The sequence below is a fragment of the Saccoglossus kowalevskii genome, chromosome 17 (assembly GCF_978046115.1).
Source record: "Saccoglossus kowalevskii chromosome 17, keSacKowa6.1, whole genome shotgun sequence".
NCBI lineage: Eukaryota > Metazoa > Hemichordata > Enteropneusta > Harrimaniidae > Saccoglossus > Saccoglossus kowalevskii.
In genome coordinates, this window is record NC_140657.1 from 28,557,356 (window position 1) to 28,575,255 (window position 17,900).

General features: G+C 39.1%; 15 non-coding genes across 15 annotated transcripts; all 15 read right to left on the minus strand.

The window, feature by feature from the left end:
- Positions 1-135: 135 nt before the first annotated feature.
- On the minus strand, positions 136-207 carry TRNAD-GUC (transfer RNA aspartic acid (anticodon GUC)). The gene has a single exon. It is a non-coding gene; the product is annotated as a tRNA-Asp (tRNA).
- Positions 208-829: 622 nt separating this feature from the next.
- On the minus strand, positions 830-901 carry TRNAD-GUC (transfer RNA aspartic acid (anticodon GUC)). Its single transcript has one exon. It is a non-coding gene; the product is annotated as a tRNA-Asp (tRNA).
- A 1,318-nt stretch (positions 902-2,219) lies between these two features.
- Positions 2,220-2,291, minus strand: TRNAD-GUC (transfer RNA aspartic acid (anticodon GUC)). Its single transcript has one exon. It is a non-coding gene; the product is annotated as a tRNA-Asp (tRNA).
- A 622-nt stretch (positions 2,292-2,913) lies between these two features.
- On the minus strand, positions 2,914-2,985 carry TRNAD-GUC (transfer RNA aspartic acid (anticodon GUC)). Its single transcript has one exon. It is a non-coding gene; the product is annotated as a tRNA-Asp (tRNA).
- Positions 2,986-4,811: 1,826 nt separating this feature from the next.
- On the minus strand, positions 4,812-4,883 carry TRNAD-GUC (transfer RNA aspartic acid (anticodon GUC)). Its single transcript has one exon. It is a non-coding gene; the product is annotated as a tRNA-Asp (tRNA).
- Positions 4,884-5,505: 622 nt separating this feature from the next.
- On the minus strand, positions 5,506-5,577 carry TRNAD-GUC (transfer RNA aspartic acid (anticodon GUC)). Its single transcript has one exon. It is a non-coding gene; the product is annotated as a tRNA-Asp (tRNA).
- Positions 5,578-6,015: 438 nt separating this feature from the next.
- On the minus strand, positions 6,016-6,087 carry TRNAD-GUC (transfer RNA aspartic acid (anticodon GUC)). Its single transcript has one exon. It is a non-coding gene; the product is annotated as a tRNA-Asp (tRNA).
- Positions 6,088-6,362: 275 nt separating this feature from the next.
- TRNAD-GUC (transfer RNA aspartic acid (anticodon GUC)) lies at positions 6,363-6,434 on the minus strand. Its single transcript has one exon. It is a non-coding gene; the product is annotated as a tRNA-Asp (tRNA).
- Positions 6,435-7,057: 623 nt separating this feature from the next.
- On the minus strand, positions 7,058-7,129 carry TRNAD-GUC (transfer RNA aspartic acid (anticodon GUC)). The gene has a single exon. It is a non-coding gene; the product is annotated as a tRNA-Asp (tRNA).
- A 275-nt stretch (positions 7,130-7,404) lies between these two features.
- TRNAD-GUC (transfer RNA aspartic acid (anticodon GUC)) lies at positions 7,405-7,476 on the minus strand. Its single transcript has one exon. It is a non-coding gene; the product is annotated as a tRNA-Asp (tRNA).
- Positions 7,477-7,751: 275 nt separating this feature from the next.
- TRNAD-GUC (transfer RNA aspartic acid (anticodon GUC)) lies at positions 7,752-7,823 on the minus strand. Its single transcript has one exon. It is a non-coding gene; the product is annotated as a tRNA-Asp (tRNA).
- A 622-nt stretch (positions 7,824-8,445) lies between these two features.
- Positions 8,446-8,517, minus strand: TRNAD-GUC (transfer RNA aspartic acid (anticodon GUC)). The gene has a single exon. It is a non-coding gene; the product is annotated as a tRNA-Asp (tRNA).
- A 2,696-nt stretch (positions 8,518-11,213) lies between these two features.
- On the minus strand, positions 11,214-11,285 carry TRNAD-GUC (transfer RNA aspartic acid (anticodon GUC)). The gene has a single exon. It is a non-coding gene; the product is annotated as a tRNA-Asp (tRNA).
- Positions 11,286-11,561: 276 nt separating this feature from the next.
- Positions 11,562-11,633, minus strand: TRNAD-GUC (transfer RNA aspartic acid (anticodon GUC)). Its single transcript has one exon. It is a non-coding gene; the product is annotated as a tRNA-Asp (tRNA).
- Positions 11,634-15,362: 3,729 nt separating this feature from the next.
- Positions 15,363-15,434, minus strand: TRNAD-GUC (transfer RNA aspartic acid (anticodon GUC)). Its single transcript has one exon. It is a non-coding gene; the product is annotated as a tRNA-Asp (tRNA).
- Between the last annotated feature and the right edge of the window lie 2,466 nt (positions 15,435-17,900).

Consider the following 17,900-nt stretch of genomic DNA (forward strand, 5'->3'; position numbering starts at 1 on the left):
ATAATCCCCAATTCATAGAATTGAAGAATTCTGTGTTCGTGGGGAATTCATTACCGATTTCAGGTCATTTTATGAGGTATGAATCAAAAATTCGGACGGTCAACTGTATATAACAAATCATTTACTCAAAAATACCTCCCCGACGGGGAATTGAACCCCGGTCTTCCGCGTGACAGGCGGAGATACTCACCACTATACTATCGAGGATTTACATGAATATGCTTTCAACACTCATGATTTTCAGTGGTCTGATGCTCAATTTCTCTATTTGTAAGGGACTACATTGCAATATGTGAAGATATTCAAAACGTAACGATCGGTTAATTGCGTAATATTCAGCGATTTCATAATCCCCAATTCATAGAGTTGAAGAATTCTGTGTTTGTGGGGAATTCATTACCGATTTCAAGTCATTTTATGAGGTATGAATCAAACAATTCGGACGGTCAACTGTATATAACAAGTCATTTGCTCAAAAATACCTCCCCGACGGGGAACTGAACCCCGGTCTTCCGCGTGACAGGCGGAGATACTCACCACTATACTATCGAGGATTTACATGAATATGCTTTCAACACTCACGATTGTCAGTGATCTAATGCTCAATTTCTCTATATATAGCGGCCTTTATTGCAACATGTGGAGATAATCACAACGTAACGATCGATTAATTGCGTAATGTTCAGGGATTTCAAAGTCCCTAATTCATAGAGTTGAAGAATTCTGTGTTTGTGGGGAATTCATTACCGATTTCAGGTCATTTTATGAGGTATGAATCAAACAATTCGGACGGTCAACTGTATATAACAAATCATTTACTCAAAAATACCTCCCCGACGGGGAATTGAACCCCGGTCTTCCGCGTGACAGGCGGAGATACTCACCACTATACTATCGAGGATTTACATGAATATGCTTTCAACACTCATGATTTTCAGTGATCTGATGCTCAATTTCTCTATTTGTAAGGGCCTACATTGCAACATGTGAAGATATTCAAAACGTAACGATCGGTTAATTGCGTAATGTTCAGCGATTTCACAATCCCCCAATTCATAGAGTTGAAGAATTCTGTGTTTGTGAGGAATTCATTACCGATTTCAGGTCATTTTATGAGGTATGAATCAAACAATTCGGACGGTCAACTGTATATAACAAATCATTTACTCAAAAATACCTCCCCGACGGTGAATTGAAACCCGGTCTTCCGCGTGACAGGCGGAGATACTCACCACCATACTATCGAGGATTTACATGAATATGCTTTCAACACTAATAATTTTCAGTGGTCTGATGCTCAATTTCTCTATTTGTAAGGGACTACATTGCAATATGTGAAGATATTCAAAACGTAGCGATCGGTTAATTGCGTAATATTCAGCGATTTCATAATCCCCAATTCATGGAGTTGAAGAATTCTGTGTTTGTGGGGGAATTCATTACCGATTTCAGGTCATTTTATGAGGTATGAATCAAACAATTCGGACGGTCAACTGTATATAACAAATCATTTGCTCAAAAATACCTCCCCGACGGGGAACTGAACCCCGGTCTTCCGCGTGACAGGCGGAGATACTCACCACTATACTATCGAGGATTTACATGAATATGCTTTCAACACTCACGATTGTCAGTGATCTAATGCTCAATTTCTCTATATATAGCGGCCTTTATTGCAACATGTGGAGATAATCACAACGTAACGATCGATTAATTGCGTAATGTTCAGGGATTTCATAGTCCCCCAATTCATAGAGTTGAAGAATTCTGTGTTTGTGAGGAATTCATTACCGATTTCAGGTCATTTTATGAGGTATGAATCAAACAATTCGGACGGTCAACTGTATATAACAAATCATTTACTCAAAAATACCTCCCCGACGGTGAATTGAAACCCGGTCTTCCGCGTGACAGGCGGAGATACTCACCACTATACTATCGAGGATTTACATGAATATGCTTTCAACACTAATGATTTTCAGTGATCTGATGCTCAATTTCTCTGTTTGTAAGGGCCTACATTGCAACATGTGAAGATATTCAAAACGTAACGATCGGTTAATTGCGTAATGTTCAGCGATTTCATAATCCCCAATTCATAGAATTGAAGAATTCTGTGTTCGTGGGGAATTCATTACCGATTTCAGGTCATTTTATGAGGTATGAATCAAAAATTCGGACGGTCAACTGTATATAACAAATCATTTACTCAAAAATACCTCCCCGACGGGGAATTGAACCCCGGTCTTCCGCGTGACAGGCGGAGATACTCACCACTATACTATCGAGGATTTACATGAATATGCTTTCAACACTCATGATTTTCAGTGGTCTGATGCTCAATTTCTCTATTTGTAAGGGACTACATTGCAATATGTGAAGATATTCAAAACGTAACGATCGGTTAATTGCGTAATATTCAGCGATTTCATAATCCCCAATTCATAGAGTTGAAGAATTCTGTGTTTGTGGGGAATTCATTACCGATTTCAGGTCATTTTATGAGGTATGAATCAAACAATTCGGACGGTCAACTGTATATAACAAGTCATTTGCTCAAAAATACCTCCCCGACGGGGAACTGAACCCCGGTCTTCCGCGTGACAGGCGGAGATACTCACCACTATACTATCGAGGATTTACATGAATATGCTTTCAACACTCACGATTGTCAGTGATCTAATGCTCAATTTCTCTATATATAGCGGCCTTTATTGCAACATGTGGAGATAATCACAACGTAACGATCGATTAATTGCGTAATGTTCAGGGATTTCAAAGTCCCTAATTCATAGAGTTGAAGAATTCTGTGTTTGTGGGGAATTCATTACCGATTTCAGGACATTTTATGAGGTATGAATCAAACAATTCGGACGGTCAACTGTATATAACAAATCATTTACTCAAAAATACCTCCCCGACGGGGAATTGAACCCCGGTCTTCCGCGTGACAGGCGGAGATACTCACCACTATACTATCGAGGATTTACATGAATATGCTTTCAACACTCATGATTTTCAGTGATCTGATGCTCAATTTCTCTATTTGTAAGGGCCTACATTGCAACATGTGAAGATATTCAAAACGTAACGATCGGTTAATTGCGTAATGTTCAGCGATTTCACAATCCCCCAATTCATAGAGTTGAAGAATTCTGTGTTTGTGAGGAATTCATTACCGATTTCAGGTCATTTTATGAGGTATGAATCAAACAATTCGGACGGTCAACTGTATATAACAAATCATTTACTCAAAAATACCTCCCCGACGGTGAATTGAAACCCGGTCTTCCGCGTGACAGGCGGAGATACTCACCACCATACTATCGAGGATTTACATGAATATGCTTTCAACACTAATAATTTTCAGTGGTCTGATGCTCAATTTCTCTATTTGTAAGGGACTACATTGCAATATGTGAAGATATTCAAAACGTAGCGATCGGTTAATTGCGTAATATTCAGCGATTTCATAATCCCCAATTCATGGAGTTGAAGAATTCTGTGTTTGTGGGGAATTCATTACCGATTTCAGGTCATTTTATGAGGTATGAATCAAACAATTCGGACGGTCAACTGTATATAACAAATCATTTGCTCAAAAATACCTCCCCGACGGGGAACTGAACCCCGGTCTTCCGCGTGACAGGCGGAGATACTCACCACTATACTATCGAGGATTTACATGAATATGCTTTCAACACTCACGATTGTCAGTGATCTAATGCTCAATTTCTCTATATATAGCGGCCTTTATTGCAACATGTGGAGATAATCACAACGTAACGATCGATTAATTGCGTAATGTTCAGGGATTTCAAAGTCCCTAATTCATAGAGTTGAAGAATTCTGTGTTTGTGGGGAATTCATTACCGATTTCAGGTCATTTTATGAGGTATGAATCAAACAATTCGGACGGTCAACTGTATATAACAAATCATTTGCTCAAAAATACCTCCCCGACGGGGAACTGAACCCCGGTCTTCCGCGTGACAGGCGGAGATACTCACCACTATACTATCGAGGAATTACATGAATATGCTTTCAACACTCATGATTTTCAGTGATCTGATGCTCAATTTCTCTATTTGTAAGGGCCTACATTGCAACATGTGAAGATATTCAAAACGTAACGATCGGTTAATTGCGTAATGTTCAGCGATTTCACAATCCCCCAATTCATAGAGTTGAAGAATTCTGTGGTGAGGTACACTCATGATTTTCGGTGATCTGATGCTCGATTTCTCTATCTGTAAGGGCCTTCATTGCAACATGTGAAGATATTCAAAACGTAACGATCGGTTAATTGCGTAATGTTCAGGGATTTCATAGTCCCCCAATTCATAGAGTTGAAGAATTCTGTGTTTGTGAGGAATTCATTACCGATTTCAGGTCATTTTATGAGGTATGAATCAAACAATTCGGACGGTCAACTGTATATAACAAATCATTTACTCAAAAATACCTCCCCGACGGTGAATTGAAACCCGGTCTTCCGCGTGACAGGCTGAGATACTCACCACTATACTATCGAGGATTTACATGAATATGCTTTCAACACTAATGATTTTCAGTGATCTGATGCTCAATTTCTCTGTTTGTAAGGGCCTACATTGCAACATGTGAAGATATTCAAAACGTAACGATCGGTTAATTGCGTAATGTTCAGCGATTTCATAATCCCCAATTCATAGAATTGAAGAATTCTGTGTTCGTGGGGAATTCATTACCGATTTCAGGTCATTTTATGAGGTATGAATCAAAAATTCGGACGGTCAACTGTATATAACAAATCATTTACTCAAAAATACCTCCCCGACAGGGAATTGAACCCCGGTCTTCCGCGTGACAGGCGGAGATACTCACCACTATACTATCGAGGATTTACATGAATATGCTTTCAACACTCATGATTTTCAGTGGTCTGATGCTCAATTTCTCTATTTGTAAGGGACTACATTGCAATATGTGAAGATATTCAAAACGTAACGATCGGTTAATTGCGTAATATTCAGCGATTTCATAATCCCCAATTCATAGAGTTGAAGAATTCTGTGTTTGTGGGGAATTCATTACCGATTTCAGGTCATTTTATGAGGTATGAATCAAACAATTCGGACGGTCAACTGTATATAACAAGTCATTTGCTCAAAAATACCTCCCCGACGGGGAACTGAACCCCGGTCTTCCGCGTGACAGGCGGAGATACTCACCACTATACTATCGAGGATTTACATGAATATGCTTTCAACACTCACGATTGTCAGTGATCTAATGCTCAATTTCTCTATATATAGCGGCCTTTATTGCAACATGTGGAGATAATCACAACGTAACGATCGATTAATTGCGTAATGTTCAGGGATTTCAAAGTCCCTAATTCATAGAGTTGAAGAATTCTGTGTTTGTGGGGAATTCATTACCGATTTCAGGTCATTTTATGAGGTATGAATCAAACAATTCGGACGGTCAACTGTATATAACAAATCATTTACTCAAAAATACCTCCCCGACGGGGAATTGAACCCCGGTCTTCCGCGTGACAGGCGGAGATACTCACCACTATACTATCGAGGATTTACATGAATATGCTTTCAACACTCATGATTTTCAGTGATCTGATGCTCAATTTCTCTATTTGTAAGGGCCTACATTGCAACATGTGAAGATATTCAAAACGTAACGATCGGTTAATTGCGTAATGTTCAGCGATTTCACAATCCCCCAATTCATAGAGTTGAAGAATTCTGTGGTGAGGTACACTCATGATTTTCAGTGATCTGATGCTCGATTTCTCTATATATAGCGGCCTTTATTGCAACATGTGGAGATAATCACAACGTAACGATCGATTAATTGCGTAATGTTCAGGGATTTCAAAGTCCCCCAATTCATAGAGTTGAAGAATTCTGTGTTTGTGGGGAATTCATTCCCGATAGCAGGTCATTTTATGAGGTATGAATCAAACAATTCGGACGTTCAACTGTATTTAACAAATCATTTACTCAAAAATACCTCCCCGACGGGGAATTGAACCCCGGACTTCCGCGTGACAGGCGGAGATACTCACCACTATACTATCGAGGATTTACATGAATGTCCTTTCAACACTCACGATTGTCAGTGATCTAATGCTCAATTTCTCTATATATAGCGGCCTTTATTGCAACATGTGGAGATAATCACAACGTAACGATCGATTAATTGCGTAATGTTCATGGATTTCAATGTCCCCAATTCATAGAGTTGAAGAATTCTGTGTTTGTGGGGAATTCATTACCGATTTCAGGTCATTTTATGAGGTATGAATCAAACAATTCGGACGGTCAACTGTATATAACAAATCATTTACTCAAAAATGCCTCCCCGACAGGGAATTGAACCCCGGTCTTCCGCGTGACAGGCGGAGATACTCACCACTATACTATCGAGGATTTACATGAATATGCTTTCAACACTCATGATTTTCAGTGGTCTGATGCTCAATTTCTCTATTTGTAAGGGACTACATTGCAATATGTGAAGATATTCAAAACGTAACGATCGGTTAATTGCGTAATATTCAGCGATTTCATAATCCCCAATACATAGAGTTGAAGAATTCTGTGTTTGTGGGGAATTCATTACCGATTTCAGGTCATTTTATGAGGTATGAATCAAACAATTCGGACGGTCAACTGTATATAACAAGTCATTTGCTCAAAAATACCTCCCCGACGGGGAACTGAACCCCGGTCTTCCGCGTGACAGGCGGAGATACTCACCACTATACTATCGAGGATTTACATGAATATGCTTTCAACACTCACGATTGTCAGTGATCTAATGCTCAATTTCTCTATATATAGCGGCCTTTATTGCAACATGTGGAGATAATCACAACGTAACGATCGATTAATTGCGTAATGTTCAGGGATTTCAAAGTCCCCCAATTCATAGAGTTGAAGAATTCTGTGTTTGTGGGGAATTCATTCCCGATTGCAGGTCATTTTATGAGGTATGAATCAAACAATTCGGACGTTCAACTGTATTTAACAAATCATTTACTCAAAAATACCTCCCCGACGGGGAATTGAACCCCGGACTTCCGCGTGACAGGCGGAGATACTCACCACTATACTATCGAGGATTTACATGAATATCCTTTCAACACTCACGATTGTCAGTGATCTAATGCTCAATTTCTCTATATATAGCGGCCTTTATTGCAACATGTGGAGATAATCACAACGTGATTATCGATTAATTGCGTAATGTTCATGGATTTCAAAGTCCCCAATTCATAGAGTTGAAGAATTCTGTGTTTGTGGGGAATTCATTACCGATTTCAGGTCATTTTATGAGGTATGAATCAAACAATTCGGACGTTCAACTGTATTTAACAAATCATTTACTCAAAAATACCTCCCCGACGGGGAATTGAACCCCGGACTTCCGCGTGACAGGCGGAGATACTCACCACTATACTATCGAGGATTTACATGAATATCCTTTCAACACTCACGATTGTCAGTGATCTAATGCTCAATTTCTCTATATATAGCGGCCTTTATTGCAACATGTGGAGATAATCACAACGTGATTATCGATTAATTGCGTAATGTTCATGGATTTCAAAGTCCCCAATTCATAGAGTTGAAGAATTCTGTGTTTGTGGGGAATTCATTACCGATTTCAGGTCATTTTATGAGGTATGAATCAAACAATTCGGACGGTCAACTGTATATAACAAATCATTTACTCAAAAATGCCTCCCCGACGGGGAATTGAACCCCGGTCTTCCGCGTGACAGGCGGAGATACTCACCACTATACTATCGAGGATTTACATGAATATGCTTTCAACACTCATGATTTTCAGTGGTCTGATGCTCAATTTCTCTATTTGTAAGGGACTACATTGCAATATGTGAAGATATTCAAAACGTAACGATCGGTTAATTGCGTAATGTTCAGCGATTTCATAATCCCCAATTCATAGAATTGAAGAATTCTGTGTTTGTGGGGAATTCATTACCGATTTCAGGTCATTTTATGAGGTATGAATCAAACAATTCGGACGGTCAACTGTATATAACAAATCATTTGCTCAAAAATACCTCCCCGACGGGGAACTGAACCCCGGTCTTCCGCGTGACAGGCGGAGATACTCACCACTATACTATCGAGGATTTACATGAATATGCTTTCAACACTCACGATTGTCAGTGATCTAATGCTCAATTTCTCTATATATAGCGGCCTTTATTGCAACATGTGGAGATAATCACAACGTGATTATCGATTAATTGCGTAATGTTCATGGATTTCAAAGTCCCCAATTCATAGAGTTGAAGAATTCTGTGTTTGTGGGGAATTCATTACCGATTTCAGGTCATTTTATGAGGTATGAATCAAACAATTCGGACGGTCAACTGTATATAACAAATCATTTACTCAAAAATGCCTCCCCGACGGGGAATTGAACCCCGGTCTTCCGCGTGACAGGCGGAGATACTCACCACTATACTATCGAGGATTTACATGAATATGCTTTCAACACTCATGATTTTCAGTGGTCTGATGCTCAATTTCTCTATTTGTAAGGGACTACATTGCAATATGTGAAGATATTCAAAACGTAACGATCGGTTAATTGCGTAATGTTCAGCGATTTCATAATCCCCAATTCATAGAATTGAAGAATTCTGTGTTTGTGGGGAATTCATTACCGATTTCAGGTCATTTTATGAGGTATGAATCAAACAATTCGGACGGTCAACTGTATATAACAAGTCATTTGCTCAAAAATACCTCCCCGACGGGGAACTGAACCCCGGTCTTCCGCGTGACAGGCGGAGATACTCACCACTATACTATCGAGGATTTACATGAATATGCTTTCAACACTCACGATTGTCAGTGATCTAATGCTCAATTTCTCTATATATAGCGGCCTTTATTGCAACATGTGGAGATAATCACAACGTAACGATCGATTAATTGCGTAATGTTCAGGGATTTCAAAGTCCCTAATTCATAGAGTTGAAGAATTCTGTGTTTGTGGGGAATTCATTACCGATTTCAGGTCATTTTATGAGGTATGAATCAAACAATTCGGACGGTCAACTGTATATAACAAATCATTTACTTAAAAATACCTCCCCGACGGGGAATTGAACCCCGGTCTTCCGCGTGACAGGTGGAGACACTCACCACTATACTATCGAGGATTTACATGAATATGCTTTCAACACTCATGATTTTCAGTGATCTGATGCTAGATTTCTCTATCTGTAAGGGCAACATGTAAAGACATTCAAAACGAAACGATCTGTTAATTGCGTAATGTTCAGGAATTTCATAGTCCCGCAATTCATAGAGTTGAAGAATTCTGTGTTTGTGGGGAATTCATTACCGGTTTCAGGTCATTTTATAAGGTATGAATCAAACAATTCGGACGGTCAACTGTATATAACAAATCATTTACTCAAAAATACCTCCCCGATGGGGAATTGAAACCCGGTCTTCAGCATGACAGGCGGAGATACTCACCACTATACTATCGAGGATTTACATGAATATGCTTTCAACACTCATGATTTTCAGGGATCTGATGCTCAATTTCTCTATATATAGCTGTCTTTATTGCAACATGTGGAGATAATCACAACGTAACGATCGATTAATTGCGTAACGTTCAGGGATTTCAAAGTCACCAATTCATTGAGTTGAAGAATGCTGTATTTGTGAGGAATTCATTGCCGATTTCAGGTCATTTTATGAGGTATGACTCAAACAATTCGGACGGTCAACTGTATATAACAAATCATTTACTTAAAAATACCTCCCCGACGGGGAATTGAACCCCGGTCTTCCCCGTGACAGGCGGAGATACTCACCACTATACTATCGAAGATTTACATGAATAAGCTTTCAACACTCATGATTTTCAGTGATCTGATGTTCAATTTCTCTATTTGTAAGGGCCTACATTGCAACATGTGAAGATATTCAAAATGTAACGATCGGTTAATTGCGTAATGTTCAGCGATTTCATAATCCCCCAATTCATAGAGTTGAAGAATTCTGTGTTTGTGGGAATTCATTACCGATTTCAGGTCATTTTATGAGGTATGAATCAAACAATTCGGACGGTCAACTGTATATAACAAATCATTTACTCAAAAATACCTCCCCGATGGGGAATTGAACCCCGGTCTTCCGCGTGACAGGCGGAGATACTCACCACTATACTATCGAGGATTTACATGAATATGCTTTCAACACTCATGATTTTCAGTGGTCTGATGCTCAATTTCTCTATTTGTAAGGGACTACATTGCAATATGTGAAGATATTCAAAACGTAACGATCGGTTAATTGCGTATTATTCAGCGATTTCATAATCCCCAATTCATAGAGTTGAAGAATTCTGTGTTTGTGGGGAATTCATTACCGATTTCAGGTCATTTTATGAGGTATGAATCAAACAATTCGGACGGTCAACTGTATATAACAAGTCATTTGCTCAAAAATACCTCCCCGACGTGGAACTGAACCCCGGTCTTCCGCGTGACAGGCGGAGATACTCACCACTATACTATCGAGGATTTACATGAATATGCTTTCAACACTCACGATTGTCAGTGATCTAATGCTCAATTTCTCTACATATAGCGGCCTTTATTGCAACATGTGGAGATAATCACAACGTAACGATCGATTAATTGCGTAATGTTCAGGGATTTCAAAGTCCCTAATTCATAGAGTTGAAGAATTCTGTGTTTGTGGGGAATTCATTACCGATTTCAGGTCATTTTATGAGGTATGAATCAAACAATTCGGACGGTCAACTGTATATAACAAATCATTTACTCAAAAATACCTCCCCGATGGGGAATTGAACCCCGGTCTTCCGCGTGACAGGCGGAGATACTCACCACTATACTATCGAGGATTTACATGAATATGCTTTCAACACTCATGATTTTCAGTGATCTGATGCTCAATTTCTCTATTTGTAAGGGCCTACATTGCAACATGTGAAGATATTCAAAACGTAACGATCGATTAATTGCGTAATGTTCATGGATTTCAAAGTCCCCAATTCATAGAGTTGAAGAATTCTGTGTTTGTGGGGAATTCATTACCGATTTCAGGTCATTTTATGAGGTATGAATCAAACAATTCGGACGGTCAACTGTATATAACAAATCATTTACTCAAAAATCCCTCCCCGACGGGGAATTGAACCCCGGTCTTCCGCGTGACAGGCGGAGATACTCACCACTATACTATCGAGGATTTACATGAATATGCTTTCAACACTCATGATTTTCAGTGGTCTGATGCTCAATTTCTCTATTTGTAAGGGACTACATTGCAATATGTGAAGATATTCAAAACGTAACGATCGATTAATGGCGTAATGTTCATCGATTTCATAGTCCCCCAATTCATAGAGTTGAAGAATTTTGTGTTTGTGGGGAATTCATTGCCGATTTCAGGTCATTTTATGAGGTATGACTCAAACAATTCGGACCCTCAACTGTATATAACAAATCATTTACTTAAAAATACCTCCCCGACGGGGAATTGAACCCCGGTCTTCCGCGTGACAGGCGGAGACACTCACCACTATACTATCGAGGATTTACATGAATATGCTTTCAACACTCATGATTTTCAGTGATCTGATGCTAGATTTCTCTATCTGTAAGGGCAACATGTAAAGACATTCAAAACGAAACGATCTGTTAATTGCGTAATGTTCTGGAATTTCATAGTCCCGCAATTCATAGAGTTGAAGAATTCTGTGTTTGTGGGGAATTCATTACCGGTTTCAGGTCATTTTATAAGGTATGAATCAAACAATTCGGACGGTCAACTGTATATAACAAATCATTTACTCAAAAATACCTCCCCGATGGGGAATTGAAACCCGGTCTTCAGCATGACAGGCGGAGATACTCACCACTATACTATCGAGGATTTACATGAATATGCTTTCAACACTCATGATTTTCAGGGATCTGATGCTCAATTTCTCTATATATAGCTGTCTTTATTGCAACATGTGGAGATAATCACAACGTAACGATCGATTAGTTGCGTAACGTTCAGGGATTTCAAAGTCACCAATTCATTGAGTTGAAGAATGCTGTATTTGTGAGGAATTCATTGCCGATTTCAGGTCATTTTATGAGGTATGACTCAAACAATTCGGACGGTCAACTGTATATAACAAATCATTTACTTAAAAATACCTCCCCGACGGGGAATTGAACCCCGGTCTTCCCCGTGACAGGCGGAGATACTCACCACTATACTATCGAAGATTTACATGAATAAGCTTTCAACACTCATGATTTTCAGTGATCTGATGCTCAATTTCTCTATTTGTAAGGGCCTACATTGCAACATGTGAAGATATTCAAAATGTAACGATCGGTTAATTGCGTAATGTTCAGCGATTTCATAATCCCCCAATTCATAGAGTTGAAGAATTCTGTGTTTGTGGGAATTCATTACCGATTTCAGGTCATTTTATGAGGTATGAATCAAACAATTCGGACGGTCAACTGTATATAACAAATCATTTACTCAAAAATACCTCCCTGATGGTGAATTGAAAGCCGGTCTTCCGCATGACAGGCGGAGATACTCACCACTATACTATCGAGGATTTACATGAATATGCTTTCAACACTCATGATTTTCAGTGGTCTGATGCTCAATTTCTCTATTTGTAAGGGACTACATTGCAATATGTGAAGATATTCAAAACGTAACGATCGGTTAATTGCGTATTATTCAGCGATTTCATAATCCCCAATTCATAGAGTTGAAGAATTCTGTGTTTGTGGGGAATTCATTACCGATTTCAGGTCATTTTATGAGGTATGAATCAAACAATTCGGACGGTCAACTGTATATAACAAGTCATTTGCTCAAAAATACCTCCCCGACGTGGAACTGAACCCCGGTCTTCCGCGTGACAGGCGGAGATACTCACCACTATACTATCGAGGATTTACATGAATATGCTTTCAACACTCACGATTGTCAGTGATCTAATGCTCAATTTCTCTATATATAGCGGCCTTTATTGCAACATGTGGAGATAATCACAACGTAACGATCGATTAATTGCGTAATGTTCAGGGATTTCAAAGTCCCTAATTCATAGAGTTGAAGAATTCTGTGTTTGTGGGGAATTCATTACCGATTTCAGGTCATTTTATGAGGTATGAATCAAACAATTCGGACGGTCAACTGTATATAACAAATCATTTACTTAAAAATACCTCCCCGACGGGGAATTGAACCCCGGTCTTCCGCGTGACAGGTGGAGACACTCACCACTATACTATCGAGGATTTACATGAATATGCTTTCAACACTCATGATTTTCAGTGATCTGATGCTAGATTTCTCTATCTGTAAGGGCAACATGTAAAGACATTCAAAACGAAACGATCTGTTAATTGCGTAATGTTCAGGAATTTCATAGTCCCGCAATTCATAGAGTTGAAGAATTCTGTGTTTGTGGGGAATTCATTACCGGTTTCAGGTCATTTTATAAGGTATGAATCAAACAATTCGGACGGTCAACTGTATATAACAAATCATTTACTCAAAAATACCTCCCCGATGGGGAATTGAAACCCGGTCTTCAGCATGACAGGCGGAGATACTCACCACTATACTATCGAGGATTTACATGAATATGCTTTCAACACTCATGATTTTCAGGGATCTGATGCTCAATTTCTCTATATATAGCTGTCTTTATTGCAACATGTGGAGATAATCACAACGTAACGATCGATTAATTGCGTAACGTTCAGGGATTTCAAAGTCACCAATTCATTGAGTTGAAGAATGCTGTATTTGTGAGGAATTCATTGCCGATTTCAGGTCATTTTATGAGGTATGACTCAAACAATTCGGACGGTCAACTGTATATAACAAATCATTTACTTAAAAATACCTCCCCGACGGGGAATTGAACCCCGGTCTTCCCCGTGACAGGCGGAGATACTCACCACTATACTATCGAAGATTTACATGAATAAGCTTTCAACACTCATGATTTTCAGTGATCTGATGTTCAATTTCTCTATTTGTAAGGGCCTACATTGCAACATGTGAAGATATTCAAAATGTAACGATCGGTTAATTGCGTAATGTTCAGCGATTTCATAATCCCCCAATTCATAGAGTTGAAGAATTCTGTGTTTGTGGGAATTCATTACCGATTTCAGGTCATTTTATGAGGTATGAATCAAACAATTCGGACGGTCAACTGTATATAACAAATCATTTACTCAAAAATACCTCCCCGATGGGGAATTGAACCCCGGTCTTCCGCGTGACAGGCGGAGATACTCACCACTATACTATCGAGGATTTACATGAATATGCTTTCAACACTCATGATTTTCAGTGGTCTGATGCTCAATTTCTCTATTTGTAAGGGACTACATTGCAATATGTGAAGATATTCAAAACGTAACGATCGGTTAATTGCGTATTATTCAGCGATTTCATAATCCCCAATTCATAGAGTTGAAGAATTCTGTGTTTGTGGGGAATTCATTACCGATTTCAGGTCATTTTATGAGGTATGAATCAAACAATTCGGACGGTCAACTGTATATAACAAGTCATTTGCTCAAAAATACCTCCCCGACGTGGAACTGAACCCCGGTCTTCCGCGTGACAGGCGGAGATACTCACCACTATACTATCGAGGATTTACATGAATATGCTTTCAACACTCACGATTGTCAGTGATCTAATGCTCAATTTCTCTACATATAGCGGCCTTTATTGCAACATGTGGAGATAATCACAACGTAACGATCGATTAATTGCGTAATGTTCAGGGATTTCAAAGTCCCTAATTCATAGAGTTGAAGAATTCTGTGTTTGTGGGGAATTCATTACCGATTTCAGGTCATTTTATGAGGTATGAATCAAACAATTCGGACGGTCAACTGTATATAACAAATCATTTACTCAAAAATACCTCCCCGATGGGGAATTGAACCCCGGTCTTCCGCGTGACAGGCGGAGATACTCACCACTATACTATCGAGGATTTACATGAATATGCTTTCAACACTCATGATTTTCAGTGATCTGATGCTCAATTTCTCTATTTGTAAGGGCCTACATTGCAACATGTGAAGATATTCAAAACGTAACGATCGATTAATTGCGTAATGTTCATGGATTTCAAAGTCCCCAATTCATAGAGTTGAAGAATTCTGTGTTTGTGGGGAATTCATTACCGATTTCAGGTCATTTTATGAGGTATGAATCAAACAATTCGGACGGTCAACTGTATATAACAAATCATTTACTCAAAAATCCCTCCCCGACGGGGAATTGAACCCCGGTCTTCCGCGTGACAGGCGGAGATACTCACCACTATACTATCGAGGATTTACATGAATATGCTTTCAACACTCATGATTTTCAGTGGTCTGATGCTCAATTTCTCTATTTGTAAGGGACTACATTGCAATATGTGAAGATATTCAAAACGTAACGATCGATTAATGGCGTAATGTTCATCGATTTCATAGTCCCCCAATTCATAGAGTTGAAGAATTTTGTGTTTGTGGGGAATTCATTGCCGATTTCAGGTCATTTTATGAGGTATGACTCAAACAATTCGGACCCTCAACTGTATATAACAAATCATTTACTTAAAAATACCTCCCCGACGGGGAATTGAACCCCGGTCTTCCGCGTGACAGGTGGAGACACTCACCACTATACTATCGAGGATTTACATGAATATGCTTTCAACACTCATGATTTTCAGTGATCTGATGCTAGATTTCTCTATCTGTAAGGGCAACATGTAAAGACATTCAAAACGAAACGATCTGTTAATTGCGTAATGTTCTGGAATTTCATAGTCCCGCAATTCATAGAGTTGAAGAATTCTGTGTTTGTGGGGAATTCATTACCGGTTTCAGGTCATTTTATAAGGTATGAATCAAACAATTCGGACGGTCAACTGTATATAACAAATCATTTACTCAAAAATACCTCCCCGATGGGGAATTGAAACCCGGTCTTCAGCATGACAGGCGGAGATACTCACCACTATACTATCGAGGATTTACATGAATATGCTTTCAACACTCATGATTTTCAGGGATCTGATGCTCAATTTCTCTATATATAGCTGTCTTTATTGCAACATGTGGAGATAATCACAACGTAACGATCGATTAATTGCGTAACGTTCAGGGATTTCAAAGTCACCAATTCATTGAGTTGAAGAATGCTGTATTTGTGAGGAATTCATTGCCGATTTCAGGTCATTTTATGAGGTATGACTCAAACAATTCGGACGGTCAACTGTATATAACAAATCATTTACTTAAAAATACCTCCCCGACGGGGAATTGAACCCCGGTCTTCCCCGTGACAGGCGGAGATACTCACCACTATACTATCGAAGATTTACATGAATAAGCTTTCAACACTCATGATTTTCAGTGATCTGATGTTCAATTTCTCTATTTGTAAGGGCCTACATTGCAACATGTGAAGATATTCAAAATGTAACGATCGGTTAATTGCGTAATGTTCAGCGATTTCATAATCCCCCAATTCATAGAGTTGAAGAATTCTGTGTTTGTGGGAATTCATTACCGATTTCAGGTCATTTTATGAGGTATGAATCAAACAATTCGGACGGTCAACTGTATATAACAAATCATTTACTCAAAAATACCTCCCCGATGGTGAATTGAAAGCCGGTCTTCCGCATGACAGGCGGAGATACTCACCACTATACTATCGAGGATTTACATGAATATGCTTTCAACACTCATGATTTTCAGTGGTCTGATGCTCAATTTCTCTATTTGTAAGGGACTACATTGCAATATGTGAAGATATTCAAAACGTAACGATCGGTTAATTGCGTATTATTCAGCGATTTCATAATCCCCAATTCATAGAGTTGAAGAATTCTGTGTTTGTGGGGAATTCATTACCGATTTCAGGTCATTTTATGAGGTATGAATCAAACAATTCGGACGGTCAACTGTATATAACAAGTCATTTGCTCAAAAATACCTCCCCGACGTGGAACTGAACCCCGGTCTTCCGCGTGACAGGCGGAGATACTCACCACTATACTATCGAGGATTTACATGAATATGCTTTCAACACTCACGATTGTCAGTGATCTAATGCTCAATTTCTCTATATATAGCGGCCTTTATTGCAACATGTGGAGATAATCACAACGTAACGATCGATTAATTGCGTAATGTTCAGGGATTTCAAAGTCCCTAATTCATAGAGTTGAAGAATTCTGTGTTTGTGGGGAATTCATTACCGATTTCAGGTCATTTTATGAGGTATGAATCAAACAATTCGGACGGTCAACTGTATATAACAAATCATTTACTCAAAAATACCTCCCCGATGGGGAATTGAACCCCGGTCTTCCGCGTGACAGGCGGAGATACTCACCACTATACTATCGAGGATTTACATGAATATGCTTTCAACACTCATGATTTTCAGTGGTCTGATGCTCAATTTCTCTATTTGTAAGGGACTACATTGCAATATGTGAAGATATTCAAAACGTAACGATCGGTTAATTGCGTATTATTCAGCGATTTCATAATCCCCAATTCATAGAGTTGAAGAATTCTGTGTTTGTGGGGAATTCATTACCGATTTCAGGTCATTTTATGAGGTATGAATCAAACAATTCGGACGGTCAACTGTATATAACAAGTCATTTGCTCAAAAATACCTCCCCGACGTGGAACTGAACCCCGGTCTTCCGCGTGACAGGCGGAGATACTCACCACTATACTATCGAGGATTTACATGAATATGCTTTCAACACTCACGATTGTCAGTGATCTA